This window comes from Polyodon spathula, chromosome 3, assembly GCF_017654505.1.
Source record: "Polyodon spathula isolate WHYD16114869_AA chromosome 3, ASM1765450v1, whole genome shotgun sequence".
Classification (NCBI taxonomy): domain Eukaryota; kingdom Metazoa; phylum Chordata; class Actinopteri; order Acipenseriformes; family Polyodontidae; genus Polyodon; species Polyodon spathula.
In genome coordinates this window covers 8,843,204-8,860,544 of record NC_054536.1, presented here as the reverse complement: position 1 = coordinate 8,860,544, position 17,341 = coordinate 8,843,204, and the positions used below count along the sequence as shown (strand labels likewise).

General features: G+C 35.8%; 1 pseudogene; it reads right to left on the bottom strand.

The window, feature by feature from the left end:
* Positions 1–2,708: 2,708 nt before the first annotated feature.
* Positions 2,709–17,341, bottom strand: part of LOC121312470 — a 50,489-nt pseudogene continuing 35,856 nt past the window's right edge.

Here is a 17,341-nt window from a genome sequence, read left to right as displayed (position 1 = left end):
CATCAACTTCTAAAGCTGTAATAAAAGCAAAAAGAAGATACACAAATACTAAAGCAGGGGTGCCAATACTTTTGTCATGAGCAAATACTTAAAATGAAATATGTTTTTTGTTAATTATTTGTTAGTGCTAGGAGTCTTATATTTTGCAATTTATTTTATTAAAAAGGGGGTTGTTTACTAAATGCTTGTCCTTAATAAGCATAGGGTGTAACTGTATATATATAAAATATAATGTATAATTCCTGAAAATAAAGGTCATTTTTGCCGGATGTCTGGGGGGGGACTTAGGATCCTGAAATTGTAACATGGAATATAAAAACAAAGTATTAATGAATAACAATGATTAAATGCATTTTCCAGGAAAGTAACTACAAAACTGGGTAAAGTTATAGCTATTTGGGAAAACTGTCTATATATATATATATATAATTAGCACTGTGTACAGATAGACCCACGTCTTGGATAGAATCTTTAAAAGGTCTGACACAGCTTGTACCTTGTATTTGTAAATATATGTTGTATGTGATTCTCCTTGGATGTCGTGAAGAATTCTTAAATAACCTCAATATTTGCTTTGTAATATTTGTACCACACACAGTTGTCCAGTGATTGGCGGCAAAGTATTAATTTATTTTTATATATGCAGGGGAATTTTAGAAGTCTCAGCACCATTTTCTAGAAACACATACGCAGTGTAGTTGTTTATTTTGTATTAATTTTGCTCCACAACTTTCTGTTATCAATATTTATACAAAATGGAATTTAAAAAAAATCTTCATCTTATTTCACAATAGTTGTAAAAAATGTATCTTTGTATAAAATTCTCTTTTTAAACAAGTTTGTAGAGGCAGCTGTTGCTGGTTTGTTAAATCCTTCTTTTTTTTTTTTTGGTGTACAGCCTAAGGAAATGTTTCTTGGGGTAAATTAAAAAAACATTTACTTCTGTTTGTTTTAGTTCTCAGTCTTGTGCTTAATCATCTGTATAACTACAAACATGTCTACCTCTAGCCTTGTGCTATAACTAAATGAGATTCTGCATACATTACTTGAGAACTTTAGGAATGTTTTAAAGTATTGTAATATGGTGTGATCCTGTGTTAGTATATCTGAATGTGCCATGTTAGCAATGTGTGGCTCTCAAATCAAAACATCAAGATTTGAATTATGCTTTGATACAAAGGTACTTGTTAATTTCTGCTTGACACATCCGTCATAAGTTAACAGTTTACAAAAACTTGTAGAACTATTTTTGAAAGTAAGCATGTTGCAGCAGTTGTGTTTACAGCAATAGAAAATTGTCCCAGAATGTTACAGCTGACTAGAAGTTGAATTCTTCCCAGAATTGCATAGCCCAGCATGTTGCCTCTGATTTCTCATTGGTTCATATTCCTACTACCCAATTAAGGCTGGATGAGGTTTTGGAAAGTACCTGATGGGTAGTTAGCAATTCTCAGGCTAAGCTTGTAGCAGAATCCAGTATCTCTTCAGTAATAAAGTATCACACATCCCAACTGCATGAGCAAAGTAGCAAAACTACGGCAACACATTATTGAGATTCAATGAAGTTCATTTCCTTTGTTTTCAAGTTTATGCAAAGGCTTTTCTCAAAGGTGTGAATTCAGGAGTATGATTTCTGAACAGGAAAGGGTATATTCAGAATCCAAAAAACCTGAAACCAAAAACCTGGCACTGCTGTAATTAAGAAAAAAAAAAATGGGGGCAGGGAGTGCTGATGTTTTGTGGCTGTATGTTAGACTTGGAAGATCATGAAAGCATGGGTAAAGTGTGTTTAAAACAAAAGGAGGAAGCACACTGATGGGAGTAACATTTATTATTTGACCCTGTTCTTTTTTGATTTGATATGGGTTTACAAAAGAAGTTCTACATGTCGCACCAGTGGGTGTCATTTTATGGTAAATAAGGAGGGTCTATGCTAATATTTCTAATGCCATGCATCAAAGGCACCAAACTAAATTAAATGTGCATTGCATTTAAAAGGGTGTGTACAGCAACTTTAAGGCAATATCAATAGTTTCACTGTATGAACTTCATGTCAAAACAAAATGTGTCTGGGAAAAGATTTTCAATTCTTAACTCCAGATTAACTCAATTTTTTCAAGAAAGGCTATATATATATAAAAATCTATCACAGTTAGATCTACCGGCCCTGAGCCCAAGAAAGGATTGTAATGCATACTTGTCACCTGAAGGGAAAAAGAAAAATTGTTTGATCATCTAGTTTTATTTCTTGGTTCTGTTTGTTTTTTTTTTTTTTTTTTTTTCTTCAGATGTCATTACAGTAAAATGTATGCTTAAAATTGATGCTATGTCATGTTCATGAAAGCCTGTATTTTTATTTTATAAGAGAGACTGCTGTGAAAGTGTGATAAGTTCAGCTTGAAATTAAGTAACAATTCAGGTAACCAATAAGAGATGTTTCTTTCTCATGTAAACCTATTTGCATAGAATACATTTAAAACAATATTCTTATGTAAATGACACATTTTGTAATTGTTTGGGCCCAAAAATTAAAACGGCATGTCATTTGCCAATTTTTAGTTAATACAAAATTCACAAAAAAAGGAAATACATCTGTGTGCTGCTATAAAAATGTGTATGTGTGTGTTATTGCTATATATATATATATATCTATATATATATTATATATATATATATATATATATAATATATACAGTTTTACACTTAAATAGATGTTAAAGGAAAATGTGTCATGTTTATTGGTGTTCAACTAAGGCATGTAACACAAAAAACAGAATTAAAAGGCTTGACACTTTAAAACAAGAGTCCTGGCATTGCATGTTTCAGCTCGGCTTGTGGCCCGTTTCCTCTCTTGTACCAATTCCGCCAGTAGCTTATATCGCATCATGGACTCTTCCTGCAAAAGGAAACAAATGTATTCAGTTATCTTACAACAAAGTTTTGTTTTATAGCAAAAACAATTATGTTTAAGAAGGTTCAATGTGTCCAGACCATACCTTACCTTGTCAAGTGTTTGAAATAATTCAGTCATGTTCGTATAATTCAAATTAAATCTTATTCCCTGTTAACACTTTTACTGCAGTTTAAACTCCACCACCTTGGGTTAGACACTGAGACAAACACTGATTATTTGTCCATAACTTTCAAACATTGTCCTAATATAGTCAGTACAAAAAATAAACTTGGCAATTCCAATTATTGTGCAGTAGAATGTGAACCATCTACACTATATCTGAAGCACACATTGTTCCACACAAAAGTGAACCAGTGTTTTATATTTGTGGTTGTTATTCCTACAAAGTTTAAAATGCATCCAAAGCATGAATCATCACTGTTATAACAGTATGTGGGACACAAATACACCCTGCAATTAAAATTAGGTTTGCACCGATGAATCTTAATAACTCCCACCAACCCCCCTCCCCCTCTTGATTGCACCTAAACATCATGTCTAGAGATCTTCAAGACCAGCACCAAAGGATTGCTTATTTGTCATTTCTGACACTAAAGTGGCATGCATATTTAATACATGTCACCTTAACTACAGTATATGAAATATATCAAGGGAAGGTAAGGCATCCTTTTTCTGATCAAAACTCAGAATATAGGTAACCAGAGGGGGAAAAAAATATATATATATATATATATATATATATATATATATATATATATATATATATATATAGTGTGTGAAGGACCTTGTGTAAACACTTCCTGGAACACATTTGGCTATCTTGTCCCATCGCTCTCTGGTCCCTTTCGGATATTGCTGCAGGGCCAATTCAAGAAGTTTCTGCTGGTTTTGAGTCCACACCTTTTCAGCAGGTTCACTTCTGTCTTTCCTTTTTTTTTCCCTCACTGCTGTCGTCATCCAGTGCCTTGCTATCAAAGTCCCTCTGCCGCCTCCCTTTATGCTTTTCCTCAGAGTCATCTTTGATCATGACTGTTATTTCTGGGGCCTTTGCCGCTTTTCTCTTGCGATGTCTGGTCTCTGTTTCTGCAATATCGGTCTGGTTTCCTCCGGTATCTGTGCGTGTCGCTGCATCCTGAGCAGGGTTATCCATCTCCTCCTCGTCCTCCTCCTGCTTTGTGATAATGTCATCTGGTAAACCTGCTGCTCCTCCTTTCAATGCCTTGGTGGTCTGGGCAGTGGATTTTAGTTCAGAGAACCTAACTGTCCCTTAAAAAAAATAGTTATACAATCAATAAAGCATAAGAGAATACGTATTCCCAAAAGACAAAAATCCTTAAATGTAGGCCAGTAATTTTAGTAGGCATGTCGGCTTTGAACAGGGTCCTACCAGAAACTGTTTCAATTTGCAGGGGCCCTAGAATCTACCATTTTGTCATACAGGTAGCACAGTTATTTCTAGTGAAGTATGGTGCTACAAATCAGAATCTATCAATCTTTAAAACATTAACTTAGTTATTACAACAAAAAAACATCTATTGTGTACACAGTAAAGAGATACAGAAAGCTGATTAATCACTTATTTTTCAGCTATGTTTACCTAAAGGAGTCACAAATTACTGTACCTGAAGTGCTGGCAACGCAGTCTTTGAGTTGCTTGACTTTGGAAGTTACCTACATGAAAATCAGATTTGCAAATCAAAAATCAAGTTTGCACAGCACAGGTTTCAAATACAAAATATTGAGGCATATAGAGGTACGCACATTTAAACAATCATGTATTTTACACATTTTGTTATGCGCTTTAAAAAAAAATGTATAAGTAATGATTACTACAAGGCTGTGCATCTTCTAAACATCTCCGACAAGCACGTTGCACACATAAACCACAGGACTGATTTAAAGCATGCTTTCAACAAAACCCCTTCACATAACAGGGAGGATCAATGCTACAACCAATCCTTTGTTCCAGGCTGGACTTAAACCATTAAAGTTCATCAATGGCATCTTGGGGTTCAAATCTGAGAGTTTTCTATCCCAGACATTTTTCTGTTGCATTATTGTTCACTGGAAAAAGCCTGGACTTGAGTTTTATGTGAAGAGCTTCATGAAAAGTTTAATCAGAAATGCACTACTTAAAGTATACCACTCACTGCTGTTATGAGAAGCTTACATAATTAGTTCATTCTAATTTTTTCTTCTAATTTTCATTTATTGAAATACCAAATAAATGAAAATATACAATTTAAAAATTGAAATAATGATCAAAGTGTAGCAGTCAAATTCTATTAATATAAGCATATGCCTCAAGTGTTGCAATGAAACATGGCTTTTGAGTATTTTTTTCAAATTGCAGTTCCTGTATGTCAATGCAAGTTAGACATTTCACTAGAACATACCAGCAATACAACAAAAAAACCTTAAATAAACCAAAAAAAGTAATTGATAGCCACAGTTAGCTTTTATTGTATTATTCTTACTGATAAATGTTTGCAAGTACAATTTCTCTTTCAAAATGTTTGCTCTCAACCATGTAATGTCTGACATTGAATAATTTCCCCTTTTTCATGAAAACATTGTTATATTGAATATATATATATATATATATATATATATATATATATATATATATACACACACACACATACATACACACACACACAAAACTACAATTATTTTAATATATTGTGCAAATTTTGTACAGCTATTTAGAGACACAGGAAACAGCAATGCGAACAAAAAATCTGTTTACAGCTTAAAAAAAAACAAAACAAAACAAACAAACAAACAAAAAAAAAAAGTCAGACCTCTTTGATAACATTAATGTTAATTAACAGAACAGACACACCACCACAGCACAGACGTTTACCCCTCAAACTTAATTTACTAAAAGTAGCAGCTGCTACCAACCAGAAGCGAGACACTGGGAACCTTCCTTTGTGTTTTTTGTCCCTGCATGCTGATTAAACAGGCAGAAACCTACAATCGCCAGCATGTAAGATTCCAAACCAGTTAATCATTTCCTTGTGTTTCTACAGAAAGACAGGAGCTCTTATCTAAGTGGGCTCCTCTTTTCTGTAGCCCAGCGTCGGGCACCACGCTAATTACAAAGGTCTGTCTGACCCTCCCAGCCTGTCGGCTGTTTTGTTTCCTACCTGAGCCCCATTTTTTCCACACAGACAGCAAACCCCTTATCAGTCTGTTATCATGGCTGGGATACACAGGATTTAAAAAGTGCAGAGGAACGGGGAATCGGTTTACATCCTTACGATTGCAAGAGTAACGTTACTTAACAAATACATAACCTGAGCTCTGTCTGTCTGTCTTTAATTTAGCAAGTCTACAGTTCATAATGTCACATTATGCCAGACTTTTTTTTTTTTTTTTTTTTTAAATAGTTAACCTACATTTTACATTTTGCAGCTCAACAGTTTGTTTTTTTTAATTTACAGTATCTTATTTACTGCATTTATCCAAGGAAACTTTTTTTCTGAAAAATAAATACAAAAAACAAATAAAAATTAATAACTGATAGTTTGAATATTTAATTATATAAAATCACACAAACAGAATATTGCAAGTACAGTTATTTTAAAGCAAGCGCTTTTGCAAGCGCATTAGTTATAGTAATTGTTATTATGCGTGAACAGAGATACACGTAGGAACTATTTTGATATACTCCTACGCAACTTAAAATACTTATCGTAACCTACAAAACGAAAACAGAACTGTGTCTGCATCCCACTAGACTGTATGTGACTTGTCATACACCAAGAGCCTAATTAGGTTAGAGTGTCAGTCTATAGGACTCCAAGCCTGATCCATGGGATCAAAGACAACAGCAATGCATGCACTGCCACAGTGCCCAGACAGCTTCAATTCATGACTTGGTTTCCTGAAGAAAATCAGCATGTCAGATGTTTGTCAGTGGTGCACACTGGGCTCCAAGCTGCAAAGAAGTGGAACGAGAACTAGGCCTGAAGCTACCAATGCAGAAAGGAAAATGGGTCAAAGAACAGATGTGGGAAGACTAAGAGAGAGGCCAGGTGCAGATAACCAGGTCAGCTAGCAGGAACTTTGATTAGAGTAAACTGACACTGCCTTTTGTTCTCTCAGAATACCTGATGTAAACAATCAGAACGATTCAATTAATCCTGCATGCCAGCAGCAAGGCCAAGTGAATCAGGAAATGACTGCCATCTCTGAAATTACACAAACTTGTGCTTTTACCTTGTCAACAGCACTAACTACTGGTGAGCCAAGGTTAGGGCTTTTTTTTCTTCTTAGTTAACTCTTCAACCATATAAGATGTAGTATTTGACATTGGGGGTTGGGGAGCTTGTGCAATAGCTGTCCCCTAAAAGCAGGGGAAAAAATGTAACCCTAGTTTGGCGTCATTGTATGTAGAGTATTTACCATAGCTTGCTGTTTGTTCTAATTCTAAAGGAAAATTCATGAAAAATAAATCCTTATCACTAGTCTGTCTTTGGTCAAGTTGCTTATTTTTCCAAAAAGAGAGTAAAATATTGTTTTGAAATAGGGTGAGACTTTACCAAGTAAGTGTCTTTTACAATGTCCATTTCATGGAGTCTAACTGAATATGGAAGGTGTGTTTGCTAAGGAAAGCGAAGTCAGCTTGTTCAAGGTAACATTTGCTTTGCAGCACAGGCTGAGCTATGAGCTATTTAAATACCTGGGTCAAGTTTCTTAATTAGTGGAAATCACCTGCTTCATCCAACAGACCAGGCACTCCTGTAAGCAACAGTATCCAGACACCAGAAATCTTTAAATATGTAAACTCCAACTCCTACACTGACTGCTCTGACGAATGTTCTTTCACTGCTGAAAAGGGGTTCCCTTTTGCAATTCAAACTGTGGTATTGTCTTCCCATGCTCACGTTACAGTAGTGCAATTCCCCAAGCTCCAGAATCCCCTACACAGCTGATCATGTTACAGCTGTTATTGAAGTAGGAACCCTCTCACATCTGCTTCTTGCTTAGCTAGTTAATGGTTCACTTCCAGGTCTTGAAAGCATTGTAGCCTTTTCTTTCATATACATGCGTGCATTATTCTTTCCCAGTCTTGCGCCCCAACTACGTTCTCTTTACACAGCCGGTCTTGTTCTGTCACTCGTGATACAATGCAAATCCAGGTGAACTCACATCTGCCACTGATCGACTCAAATCGTGAGCAATCTTTTCCCATCGACCCGGGGTGCTCCTGGGAACTTAACCATACTTCTTGTAAGCTGATTGAGGTCCTCTTCTGTCCATTCAAGTGCCTGCAACAACATTAAATTGCACTGTGTTAATAAAATACATTTTAGGGGGAACATTTCTCACAATTATTGAAATGTTGCACTTTCACACAAGTATTGTGCTTTTTTAAATGTATTTGTTATTGTTAAAGTTGATTAATGGCAATTGTTTTATTCTTGAAAAAAATGCATAAGACATACATGAAAATATTAACAACGCAAAACAAAATGAAAATAGAGCGCAGTAATAACAACAAATTATCCAAATAGATGTCTGTTTATTTTTGCCCAAGTTTAAAGGGGCAAATGATTCTTAATTTCCAGTGTAACAGAAGGATTGCGCACATACTGTATGCTGGGGAATTTCTGATAAAATATCTCTGCAGAAATAGCACAAAACAGTCCTGAAAGGGGGAGAGCTTCATAGAAATAAAAAAAAGAACCTGCCAGATGTTTTCTGCGTAATGTATCCAGCATCTTCCATTTTGTATTCATTCATATATATATATATATATATATATATATATATATATATATATATATATATATATATATATATATATATATATATATAGCTTCATTGTGAAGAAAGAGTAATTATTGTTTGTTCCCAGTTACTTTCAGATAACAATTAAACATGTTATTAAGTATTAGTCTATTTGTATTGTCAGGATAATTACTTAAAATGTAGTTTTCAACAAAAGCTGTTTCATGCTGAACCTTTACACACACAAATATTTTTTATAATCCTGATGTTTAGAGGTGGTTTTCCTGCTATGCAATCACTGTATTTTGTTGTATATTAGAATTAGGATTATGAGAAAAATGAATACACTATTTGAGGATTGTGCTTAGCTTGTAGCTAAGATGCAATTCATTAGACTTCACAATGTTAACTTTAGCGCTGATGACTTTGCATGATTGTCCTTTAACCTTTTCCTGATAGGGCACTCAACTGCATTATTCGCTCATTTTTAAGTCACTAATGAAAGATTCGGATCTTAAAATCAATTGCTGATACTTAAAAGTATTTTAAATAATTTACTAAAATACAGTTACAAAAACCAAAAAAAACACAAAAAGAAAACATGTGGTGATGTTCCCATTAAGAGGTACAGACTTCAATGGAAATGACCACCATCTTAGATAATGCACATCCCTGCATCGCATCCCTCAGTACAGAACAACAGCCACAGAGGTGAGCGACCCCAGGGCCCATCTCCACAGTTACTGAAAGCTCCTCGCTGACACTAATCCTCCCTGTCATTCTCCCACTGTGCACGGACCACACGGTCATCCGCCTGCCACACTGCAAGCTTAGCAGGGCCCTTCCTGACTTCTTATACTGCCTCCCCTAATCAGTGGCTTGAGTGTGCTCCTTTCACCATGTCCAAATGGCAGCTTCGCTCCTAATCAAAGCGTGCTGGCCCTGTTAAAGGCACAGCCACTCGCAATGCAAGCTACTGTTATTCAGAGACTTCTCTCCTGCAGGTATTTAGAATGGTGCAGATAAAGGGTCCGAATTTCACAACTGTAAATATCTAGCTGAATCTTTCTTCACCCAAATACTGGTATTGATATTTTACGATAAATATAATACTTTCAGAAAATTGAAGTTTTGATCTTAGCTGTAGATGTTTTCTGTAAAATGTTATTAGCATAATAAAATATGTTGTGATCCTTCAAGCCTCAAACACCTACTGGCAGCAGTAAGAGGGTATAAACAGCATGCCCTTGCTCTGTTATAGCGGTCTGTTAAAGATAGAAGATATTTTTATTTTTAAATGTAACTAGACTTTTAAAAAGTATATATCAGATGAATTAGTGGTAACAAATACATTCTCACAACAATATAGAAGGAAAAAATGTCTCTAACAATCCATACAGTATGAACAGTAAAGAAAATATTCAATATATCTAGTAAGATTTTCTTTTTCATTGTAAAATTTAGTATGAACAAATGAGGCATTCTGTTAGAAAATAACATGCATTCACTAAGTGCTATCTGGGGATTCATGATTGAATAAATGCAGCACACAAGTGATGCTTTGACAAATCTGCAATAAAGAATTTGGTGGGATAAAAGGATACCTTTTAAATTTTCCAGAAATGTAATTTTGACAGCAATAATGATCCTACAGGTTGTATTTTGTAATTTAAAAAAAAAAACCCTCCAAAGCTCTGAATATTGAAATCGGTCTTTGTATTATAACAGAACCCAGCTTCACATTAATCCTCTCCATTAAATTAATAAATGCTGCCTTTTCAAATTAAAATACAAAACCAGACATAAATGGAACCGATTTAACAATTAATTAGATTACAACAGCATGTATGATGAAACATGCAGGAGCGTTTCAAAATCCAGCATGCGAGAAGCAGTGTGGGTTTCAGATCATCCACTTATTAACCATCCTAATTGCAGTCACAGTGCAAGGTGGAACTTCTCATCAGTGGTCAATTGTGGTTTTGGATTCAGCGAAGAGGAGGCGGCAGAGCCCCAGCAGAAGCCTGGAGGGTGGTCATGGTGTGAACGCATTCTCCTCGCTTTAATCTGGAGCCAACTGAAGCTTAGAGTGCCAGATGAATGCACAAGCAGACTGTTCTGTGACTGGAAACCATGTGTCCAATATTATTGAAATAAGGGGCCAAAAATCAATTTTCAGCATTGTGATGTAATGGCAGAAACCACATGGAGGGGGGACAGCTGATATTTTATAAATAAAAAAGGCAAGCGTTCAAGTTCTCAGCCATTTACTATGTGGAGTAAAAGCTCCTGTGCTTTACCATCAGCAGCAGTACCACCACCATTCACATACCCAATTAAGACCAACTATGTAGAATCGGTCCAGTGAAATACTGGAACCCATTGATATTTTAATATGATGCCAAGGTTGCAGCTCAGCTTATGACACTTCAGCAATGCTGTTTTTAGTTTGGTTTCATAGGGATTATAGTACTGTACTGATCAGCAACTGTTTCATGTCGTTGGTCTGGCATGCCTTGATAATGGTACACTGTTTATTCTTGCACCTTTTACAATGTAGAAACCTTGCATGTTTATTGAAATGCATTTACATTTTTGGCAACAAAATGAATTGTGGCACAGGGTGGGGTATTCTTTACCCTCTGAAGCACTTCTCCATTAGTAGCTTTTAAACCACAACATGCAATCAGCTCATTTTGCCCCTGAATTATCTGAAAATACCATTACCGGTCATGTTTGAATGTAGAATTACAATAGGTGCTCTTAGTGGTGGTGTGGAGTGCACTAGGGACAGTAATCATATTTGATTGTGTGACTGGAGGCAGAATTCTGGGAAATTATATAAAAGTATATTTTAATTTGCTAGTGCAGAAATGCCCAATATACCGATCTGAAGACTGAAAACCTAGTATGTGTTTCTTTAAAACACACTAGGTCTTCAGAACTGAAAAGCACCACTAAACAAACAAGGCTCAAAAGTCTGCAATTTCAATATAATTGAAATATTTCTGGTGACGTAACCCTTTGATCTTGTGATTGATTAGTTCTACTGAAAGTGGCTGCATGGCTTTGAAGAGAAGGGGAGTGCTGGCAGATATATTGTTGATTAACGAATCCACAGAAAACTGTTGATTCGTTAACAAAATCACAGTTGGAACAATTCAAAGGAAAAGCGAATACCATTTTATTACACAACAATCACTTCAACAATTAGTTAATGACAGTACTACACATTTCAAACATATCACTCAGAAAGGGGCTTGCAATTTCCGTTTAGCATTCCACGTTGTTTGCTAAGTGTAATACAATTATACATTCACTTTTATTGCACATTTTCTGGACAGGTTCAGGAACAGCAACCTCATCATCACTTCGTACATCTCCATCAAACTACACAGATGTTTCATTCAAACTCAGCTTTTGCATTTCTTTCCTTTAACCATTGTTCAAACAGGCTTACAGTCCATTTAGATTTACTTATCAAATCGATCGCTGGCAATGACATTTAGTTCTGTTTTAGGTTCGGCAAAAAAGACTCAACCCTTACCGTTGTTTATCCCTTACTTGTATCTTAGTATTATGCTGTATTCAGACAGTAAATGAAAACATCCCAGGATTAGGTATTAGACTGTTTATGTCGTTTTCATTTCAAGACCCTGACCGACACTTTGCAATTTTTTTAAAATTAAGCAGATACTTATTTAAGACACACAAAAATGCACCAGACTTTTAAAATGTGTCTTTACCTCTTCTACTGTAACTACACATATGTAAAAATAATAATAATAATAATAATAATAATAATAATAATAATAATAATAATAATAATAAATCATTTAGCACTAAACTCACATTCACATCACAAAGCAGAAGTTGTACTGAAGGTTATCTATATCTGAGCTCAACCCTAATCTTTGTAAGAGAACATTTCTTTCTAAATCTCCTTACAACACATTAAGCAGCTTCTGTCTGTGGCAGCCAATTATTTTTAATGGTGCAATTCTCTTCGGACCAGCCTACTAGATGGAGCTGCCTTGTGTTTGAGGTTTTCTTTGTGCTGCGAGATGTAATATAAAAATTGACATTGAGGTTTATTTGTTTCTAAATGGAGAACCTAGATTACAGTTTCTAAGGCTTCATTATAATAACTGTGAAAGTAGTTATTGTTCGTTTTTGCTTCACTGCTGCAAGACATTTGAACTTTCTGCATTGCTAAATGCTTGCCCAAGAACATATTCTAGTTCTACAGAAGTCTCAAATCCATTTTATTTTTATGTTCATATCAATGTAAAACTTTGTTTATCTCAATGGTATACAAGATCATAATGCAGTGTAAAAAAAAGGTCTCAAAAAAAGTATTTTTTCAATTCATAGAAATACTTCAATGAATTCTCCTGATCTCCCGTCAGTAAAAAGAGAGTTGTGAATTGTAAATAATGCTTGGTACAGAAATAGCAATTAATTTTGTTAGGGGGCACTTAGGAATTCAGGGACAAGATCACCAGCAGGACTAGCAGTTAATTATGTAAAACAGGGTTAAGATCTGTTCCTGTCAAATGGCAATGGGAATTTGCTCACATTTTAACTGGAGCCAGACAAGGGCAGCCATAATGCCACATGGTAAATATGCATGTAATCAGCTGCACTTTGATTGGCTCTCAGGGCCAAACTGTAAAGAGTCATGAATTACTCACCAAAGTACCCAATAAGATGTGCTGCCTTTTGATGTTGCAAAAGCACAGAGCAATTCTCCAAAGGTCACCTAGACTTCTCTGAACAGAGTAAGGGGGATGCCGTATACAGACAAGCCTCAGGTGTACCAAACAAACCCTATATAATAATAAATTAGAATATCAATATTAATAAATTAAAAAAAGGATTTGAAAGACTCAGGTGGCCTGCAGTTTCTTTGCTGATACAGCAGTTTTTGTGACTAAAGCACTATGAAGTACTCATAACTGAATGCACCAAATTTACAAGACACTGTCACTCTTTAAAAAAAAAAAAACTAAAATAATAATTCTAAAGAAGTGACTCTCCACTTTCTAGTGCAATCCAGGGATGGGAGGGAGTGCGTGTGCGTGCATGTGTGTGTGTGTTGGGGAGGGAGAGGAGAGTGGACAGTCTGCTGCCTTAGGGAGTTCTCCATTTAAATATACCAAAGATGGCAGGACCACAAGACAATGCACAACACATGGGTTTTTATCAGGATCACTGTAATGCTTAACAGGTTTATTTTAATACAGTTTGTAAATAAGCACAGCAACAGAGGATCTTATTACCTTTAGGTATTTTCAGATGAATACACTGCAAGACAGAATTTCACTTGTAGACATTTTCACAATACAGCACTAGTTAATTATCAAATATAATACAATACAACATTTTTTAAAAGGTTTAAAAATGATGACATTTGTTTGCTTATTTATGCTAAAGAAAGAAGACGAGCCATGTGGCCATACTCCTTACATAAAAATGTTAAGAACCGTTTTTTTTTGTTTGTTTGTTTGTTTGTTTGTTTTTTAAACACTACACAATCAGCAGATATTACAAAAAACACATACTTGTTAATAGGTCCCTATCCACAGGACCTACCATAGACAATTACTAATGTTAAAAGAACATACAAGTTACAAAGTTGTAATGCAGTACAATATTTCAACAATAAAACCAAGTGCCTTACAAATAATACAATTACAAAAGAAAAATGTTTTCTAAAATCACATAAGACAGCTATATAAAACACCTACTGAGTCAGACCATCACTTCACTCAACATAAATGATGTTAAACTCTACTGCAACCTTTACTTGTACAGCTGTCTCAAGACATTCTGGGGGAGTCATTTTTTCAAAAAAAAAATTAAAAGGAAAAAAAAAAAAAAAAGAAGAAGAAATCCCAAAACATGACATGGGAAAAACACAAAAAAACAGGCAGGTGTGGCTTTTTGTAAACATCATTTATTTGCCCGAGAGGCATTCATCACCCCCTCCTCTGTGGGAGTTTTGGGGTTAAATTGCCTGACATCAAATAAAATTAAAAAAAGGCTAGCTTTATACAAGATTTACAAAAAAAAAAAAAAAAAAAAAGGATAAAAACATAAATCTTCTTTCATCACCAAACAAAATATAAAAATGTTGAAATACTGCAACTATAAACAGGCAAGTAGAACAACTGGATGAAAGAACCGGACATCTTCCAAACAGCAATCTAGCCATAGACAACACTCTTAAATCGAGCAAGTACATTACACAAATTGAACTTCATTGCAGACAGGCCGGTTATACACTACAGTACACTGACAATACAAGTGGTAATGGCTGTGGATTTTTTATATATAAAAAGGAACTTAGAGAAAATTCTAAGGAGCATTATTAAAGTAACAAGCAGCATATTATCTGGCGCTTGGAGAAAAGCGCTTCTCATATTTCAAAGCAGCACAGATGTGAGAAAGCCCAAGGTGGAGTTGAGCAGGTGGTGTGGTAAAAGCCTATAGTAACTCTACAAAATGGGCCCACAGGTGCACACCCAGAGTCCCCAAGCAACTCAAAAAGCCATACAATCACAACAACAAAGACTTGTGCCTCTCAGCAAAAGATGCAAGCAGAATGTAAAAATAAAAATTCACCAGCAGAAAAGTCAATAAATGAAACCAGGCCCACAAAACAGAGCTCCCTGGTTATGGGTCACCAGCATAATTACAACCAAGCATTGCGCGCATCTAAATCAGAGGGCAGCATTCCTGAAATGCACATTAAACTGCTTAGTTCTGTAAATTTGTTTCAGAAATGTCTGGTTTTACAGACGCTGATCAGTACTAATTTAAAAAAAAAAAAAAAAAAAAAAAATCTAATTGAAACTTATTAAAAAACAGAAAAATGCATACCCTAAAGTTGTATAAAAAATATATCAGTTTATACGCCTGTTTGTGGGTGTGTAGTGCTCATTCGATGGCTGTCTCTCTTGTCTCTCTTAATACTGGTGGGTGATCTTCACACCACACACTGAAACTTAAAGAGAAGGTCTGACTGGACATAATACACCAGCCCAGGGAGTCTCTTCAAGTGAAGAGATGGGCACCACCAACCAATAATCCTTGGGATGGCGTTACAAGGAGCAATAAAACACACTGTTAACAACTGCTAACAGATAAGAAACAGTGGCCACAAATGAATTTATTTTTTTCCAGGGCTGTCTGTATTTGCTGTCTTAGGTAAAGTATGTAATCTCCCACCCTCCAATGACATGAGATCCTTTTGACAATATAATCAGCTTCCATTTCGGCACCTAACTCATTGTAGAATCCCTTTTCATGTTTTTGCATATCAATAAAGAAATGCCAAGGATTGCTAATTTTAAATAATCATTTAAAAATAATCTTCACCTGCATGATTATTTACAATAGGTTCAATAATGCAGTAGAATTGTATTTATATAGTAACAAAACGTACAGCAAAAGTAGGCTGGTGGCCAGAATATGTCCTTACAAATTTCGTATCAGCTGTTGGCATTTGGGAGGAAGTGCACAGAGCAGAAGGAAGCAAGTTTTCTTCCAGGACAACCTTGTACTTGGCTTGATTCATGCGCCCTTCACAAAGACAAATCTGCCCGATTCCAGCCTTGCTGAAGCACCCCCAGATGAGTCCAATTTTCAACTTTGCCCAACACCTGGTCGTCTAATGGTTAGATGGAGACCTGGAGAGGCCTACAAGCCACAGCATCTCGCTCCCACTGTGAAATGTGGCGGAGGATCGGTGATGATCTGGGGGTGCTTCAGCAAGGCTGGAATCGGGCAGCTTTGGCATGAATCAAGCCAAGTACAAGGTTGTCCTGGAAGAAAACTTGCTTCCTTCTGCTCTGACAATGTTCCCCAACTCTGAGGATAGGTTTTTCCAGCAGGACAATGCTCCATGCCACACAGCCAGGTCAATCAAGGTGTGGATGGAGGACCACCAGATCACGACCCTGTCATGGCCAGCCCAATCTCCAGACCTGAACCCCATTGAAAACCTCTGGAATGTGATCAAGAGGAAGATGGATGGTCACAAGCCATCAAACAAAGTCGAGTTGCTTGAATTTTTGCGCCAGGAGTGGCATAAAGTCACCCAACATCAATGTGAAAGACTGGTGGAGAGAATGCCAAGACGCATGAAAGCTGTGCTTGAAAATCAGGGTTATTCCACCAAATATTGATTTCTGAACTCTTCCTAAGTTAAAACATTAGTACTGTGTTGTTTAAAAATGAATCTGAACTTATTTTCTTTGCATTATTCGAGGTCTGACAACACTGCATCTTTTTTGTTATTTTGACCAGTTGTCATTTTCTGCAAATAAATGCTCTAAATGACAATATTTTTATTTGGAATTTGGGAGAAATGTTGTCAGTAGTTTATAGAATAAAACAAAAATGTTCATTTTACCCAAACACATACCTATAAATAGTAAAACCAGAGAAACTGATAATTTTGCAGTGGTCTCTTAATTTTTTCCAGAGCTGTATATAAGAGTACCGGCGTTGACATCAGCAAACCCTGCCAGTCCAAAGAATCTCACCCCACTACAAAGTATTACAGACAACACACAATGAAAAGCAAATCCTGAAATCCTAAAGGTTCCCCACAAAAACAGAAATAGTTTCTATCTAGTGATATTGACAGATCTACAGTTATACAGACCCTGAACCCAC